General features: G+C 38.5%; 1 pseudogene; it reads right to left on the bottom strand.

Moving 5' to 3' along the window:
• Window positions 1–3922: 3922 nt before the first annotated feature.
• On the bottom strand, window positions 3923–4023 carry LOC147916240 (U6 spliceosomal RNA; annotated as a pseudogene).
• Between the last annotated feature and the right edge of the window lie 1636 nt (window positions 4024–5659).

The following is a 5659-nucleotide window of genomic DNA, read 5'->3' as shown; positions in this document are numbered from 1 at the left end:
ATCTGTAAAAGATGTGATTGTAAGGATTAAGTGATTTAACATTTATAAAAAGTGTAAAACATGAAGTTTTATAGTGCCACATAGAAAGTGCTTGATAAATATTAGCTTTTTTTGAAGAAGAGGAAGAAGATTAACGCTGAGCTAACATCTGTTGCCAATTCTCCTCTTTTTTTTGCTGAGGAAGACTGGCCCCGAGCTAACTTAATATACGGGACGCCGCTACAACATGGCTTGATAAGCGATGCGTAGGTCCATGCCCAGGATCCAAATCTGTGAACCCAGGGCTACTGAAGTGGAGCACGTGAACTTAACCACTATGTCACTGGGCCAGCCCCTAAATATTAGCTTTTGATAATGCTGTCTCCTATAGCAGGATTTTCGGTCTAGGTCTTGGTGGTGGTCATGATGGGGCTTTGATCTTTTCCTCAGGTAGTTTAAAACTGAAGGTAATAATAGAATAATACGTAGTCTAAGCAAGACACAAAGTTCTAGACTACAGATGCAGGAAAGCACACCTTCAGCAGAGGGGAACCTAGGATACTTCCTGGAGATGGTGGCATCTAAACTGGTCTTGAAGCAAACTGAGATTTAGCCAAGCAGAGTTCAAGATCCAGAGAGGGATTGGCACAATCAAAGCACAGAACAGTGTAACGATTCTCAGTTGGCCGAGGGGGATGCAAAGAGATCAATAATTGGATATGTACATAGCTGGAAAGGTCCAGTGGCAGTCATGCCTTGCTGAGGAGTCTGAACCTTATTTATATGGGCAACAGGGAGTCATAGAAGATGTTTGAACAAAGGGTGACAAGATTATAGCTTCAATAGTAAAAAAAAAAAAAAAAAAATTAGTATATCTAAATAGACTATATCAGAGGTGTGGGAGGCTGTAGAATGAGAGACCAATTGGGAAGCTGTTTCCAACAATCAAATGAGAGACAAAATCGGTGAAGACTGAATTGTAGTTGAATTTGGCGTTGGAAGGAGTAATGATTTGCAAGTATCAGAAGTAGAATGGCCTGTACTAAGACTGGAACATAATGATCAGGGAAGGAGTCAATTCTCAGCAAGAAGTAGGAGAAAATGTTAAATAAAGCGAGCTGTCTACACTGGAATATAAATTTGAAATAGAAGCAGTTATCCGGAAAATGCAGGCTAAAAAATTGATTTTTCATGAGGGCAAACTACAGTCTACTGGCCAAATCCTGTGTGCTGCCTGTTTTTGTAAAGTCATATTGGAACACACTCACTCTCACCAGTTTATATTTTGTCTTTGGCTACTTTTGTGCTACAAGGGCGGAGTCGAGTAGCTGTGACCAAACGGCCACAAAACCTAAAATAGTCACTCTCTGGCCCTTTACAGAAATCATTTGCTGACCTCTAATCAGGAATATTCTGATATTGAGGTAAATTTCAGAAATTGAATTAGCTCATGTAACCACTTTGCCATTCCTTTTTGGGGTGTATTAAAAACAGTTTCTGAAATTTCAAAGACTTTAATTAGAGGCTTGGGAACTAGCATTTTGGAGAGAAAAACACGGAAGGAGGATACACCTGCTTCATACCAGTATTTTCTACTTTATTGACAAAAGGTGGCCACATAAACATAAGCAATAATAGATTTTGTTTTGTTCCACCAGGGAGAGAAAAATAAAAGGAATGCATTACCAGATTATTTTAATTCAGCCACAGAATTTTTTAATCAAACCTGAACTCTAGTCTTTGTAGGTGAGTTCATATAGAGCATAAAGAAATACAGGGCATGGTGACTGCCCTTTAGGAATTTTTGAATCTCCATAAGCAAATGTCCATATGTGAAAAACAAATGAAAAAAATATAAGGCAATATTGACTCTACAGAAGGAGAATTAATGTGAGAATTAATTTCCATTTCTTTCCTTCTTTCCCTTTTTCTTTAAAGTTAGGGGTAAAGACAAGTGTCCACAGAAACTAAATAATGTTTTGAAAATCAGGGCATTTTAAATAAAAATCCAGATATGGGGTTTCTCTTGAAGTATCGGAAGGTCTGGCAACACTGGGCTGGCTGACCTGGCAATTCAGGAGGCCCTGCCCTGGGTGGTGGGTGCCCCTTCACGTGGGAAATGTGCTCCTCTATTCACACAATTCCTATCATTCCTTCTTGTCTCATGCTGAGCCAGCTTCACTTATTTATATCACCCATTGGTCTTTCAAAGCGATTGATCTGCAGTCCTTGATTTAGAAGCACTGTAGACTTGTCACTGGTGACTAGTAGGAGAGAAGGGAGCCCCTGACAACGTGCCTTGCTGTCAGTTCTTTGACTACTTCTGTGCCATCTCCCGCTGCACTTTGATTTTATCTTTCCTTTTCCTTATTTCTGTCCCTTGTTTTCCACCAGCAGGAAATTGACCAAAGAGAACTGGACAACTGCCTACCGTTCCCAGACTCTCCTTTCTTTTCTCTTTCTCTCATCCTATTTTTTCTTGTTCTGATCCTTTACCGAAATGTCTTGTGAAATGCCAATAAAAATAATCATGGTGACACAAAGCTTGATAGATGTCCCAGAGGTTCAAAGCACAGAGTCCTCTTTGGCTTCATTCACTAAGATCTATTTCTGCTGAGCCAAGTGAATTTAATTTACTCATTCATTTCCTCTGACCCCATTATCAGTCTTTCTTTTTTGCTTCCTTCCTCAGCTCCTAAAGCAAAAAATCAAAATATTTTTAAACAATTTTAAAAGAGAATTTAAAAATCAACCAAAGAAACGAGGGAACTACAGCCTCAAATGGATAAGTGACCTGCCCATAGCTACAGAGTTTAGTTATGAACAAGCTCCCCTCAGGAGAGAGAAGCCTGCGGGACTGGACTTGATATCTCTGGAGCCTGGGCTGGTTGCAGAGAAGAGGACAAAGGCTTCTAGAGGGCTGTGGAGGGTGGGCCTGAGAATGATGCTGGAGAAAGTGTCCAGACTTCTTTCCTCCATTGTATTTGATGAGCAAACCCCACAGGAGCCAGGAGAGACGTTGCTTAGAACTCTGAAAAAGGAATCGAAGCAAACTGCTCTAGGAGTTTTCCGGTGACAAAATGAAAATGGAAATGTGAATGAATGTCATAAAGAACAAGGTGCCACTGTCTTTCTCCAGCTGCCTCATGCCCCCTCGTCATTTAAGCATAAAATAGGTAAAAATCAGAAAAGCAAAGTTTAATTCACCAATGAAACATTGTTCCTGAAACTCAAGTTGAAACATAAAAGAGACTTCCAGGCTAGTCACAATATATACTTGTTTATATACATATTCTTAGTGAGAAAACGCTCTAAATATCACATAGCTAGTTCTGAATGAATTTCTATGCCATCTTAGAGTAAGGGTTAAGTGAAAGAGTATTCTCTCTTTCCCTCATTAAGCAACCAAAATATAAATAAGAGAGGGATGGGGGCAGAGTGGTAAGAATGCCTTTTCCCATCCCCACGCCCTGGCATTTAGATGTTCGTCACACACACACAGATTTATTCCTTTAAGATGCATCTTACCTGACAACATTCCTTTAAGAATAATAAACTGTGTCCTTCACTAGTAAAAATGAATCTTTGGTCTGTCTTCATTTTTATCAGTTGTTTATCCTTTGTAAGGGTGATAAGTATGAGATCTTTTATTTAAGGGCTGTTGAAAGGAATTTTAGATACAAACACTGTACTTTTTGAATATGAATGTACCAAAGTCACCCCCAATGTAAATTTTCCAACACTTAGTTGCATTCAGTTGTGTTGACATAGAAACATTTGTGACTTACAGCCTTAGCAAGCATTAGCATGTAGGCGTATGTATAGCATTTTTTAATTATCAAATATACAAAACCACATAAAACTTATGAGTACATTTTAATAAGTGGTTCTAAGAAGAAAATCTGTAAAACCATTGCTAGGTCAAGAAATACAACATTTTTGGAAAAATATAGAATGCTTCCTGAGTTTGCACGTTATCCTTGGGCAGAGTCTGTGCTCTCTTCTCTGGATCATTCCATTTGTAGATCACGTGCTTCCCAGCCCTGTGTGTTTTTTATTTTTCTTGGCCACCCCACTCTCATTTGGTCATTTTGCTGCTAGCAAAAAATACTTACTTGACTTTGCACTTCTATTATGCCTTTGCTAGGGAACTTTTCCCCACTCAAACACTGGATTATCTCAGTTAGCTAATGCATCTCCTTGAGAATTTGCTCTAAACCAGTACCACTCAAATTATGGTCCATTAGTGCTGAGCTGTAAACTGTTAGTTACTGGCCTGCTCTGAAATTGGGTATAGAGATTGAGAGTAAGCTCTTAAAATATTTATGGCAAATTGTCGAAGAAATTTTATGACTCTTGAATCTAGTAATAAAAAAAAAATGGGCCTTGTATTTTGTATGTCATTTTTATTTTACTTTTCTAGAAATTCATTTTTATACTATTTTACAAAAGTATATATCCATGAAAAATTGGAAGTAAAACAAAATGAAACAAGCAAAAATCTGGCCCTTCACCAGGATAGTTTGGAAAACAATGCTGTAAAGGAATAGAAATTGCTTGCAGAATACTTTTCACTTAGTGGATCCTGTGAGAAATAGGCACCATGGACAGCCAAAATTCTGCAGTGAGGACAATGGGAATTTTCCAATCTGAGCAGAAAACCTTGGCATTCAAACCATGTCTTTTACGAAGACTCAGCTTGTAGAAAGAATGGACTGCTTTATTTGTTTGTTTTTACCAGTGTCTTCTGTGCCTCACGACTACCGATTCATTAGTGGTGGGTCAGAATTATGAGATTTACATTGATATATAAACAAGAGGACTCGTCCCAGCACTGCTTTTAGTTGCAAAAATATTTAAAATACATAAACACCAAAGAACAAGGGTTTAGTATACTAAATTATGGTGCATACAATGATGACACACCTTCAATCATTCAAAACGCTTGTGGAAAAAATCATTATTTGTCATGGATACTCTACATAATGTTGCGCTCAGAAAAAATATTAAGGTACAAAGGAGTATATTTAGCATGACAAATTTTGGTAAAGAAAATATATGTGTTCTCATGTAGAGAGAAACATACATAAAAAATGTTCTCAATAATTATCCTTGGGTGGTAGAGTTATGTATTATTTTTGAGTTTTTTCTTTACGCTTTTTTGTGTTTTGTATCAAATATGCTTTCTTTGTTTCATTTTTGTTTAAAATATCTGAAAGAAATTGGGTGGGTGGGGCAGCTAGGAAAGTTGATGATGAAAGTAATGGGGCCGCTGAGAAAGATCAGGAGTCAAGTATTGCAAGACAAAGATGTGATGAAGGCAAAGTATGTGGGAGGCTGAGTGGAGAAGAGGAAAATAATCTGTGCAATGACACCAGAATTCTGGAAGCTGTTTAAAGAAATGATGACTGGGCGCCACCTCAGACCAAACGAATCATTGTTTTGGAGGGAGGGGCAGGCATCAATATTTTTAACACCTCCCCAGGTGATTCCAATGTTCCATCAGGTTTCAGAGCCATTGGGATAGATGCCAGTTCACCTATTCTACCAAATTAGTCCATGTTGGCTAGCTGGCTTTCAGGAACAGGAGTTCCAAGGCACAGGGCCAAGACTGGAAATAATGAGATTCCCCTCTCACGAAAGCATTGTCTCCCCTCAGTGCTGGGGGCATAAGGCTGAG

This window comes from Ceratotherium simum, chromosome 9, assembly GCF_057802395.1.
Source record: "Ceratotherium simum simum isolate JZ-2026a chromosome 9, ASM5780239v1, whole genome shotgun sequence".
Taxonomy (NCBI): Eukaryota; Metazoa; Chordata; class Mammalia; order Perissodactyla; family Rhinocerotidae; genus Ceratotherium; species Ceratotherium simum.
This window is presented reverse-complemented; position numbering and strand designations above follow the sequence as displayed.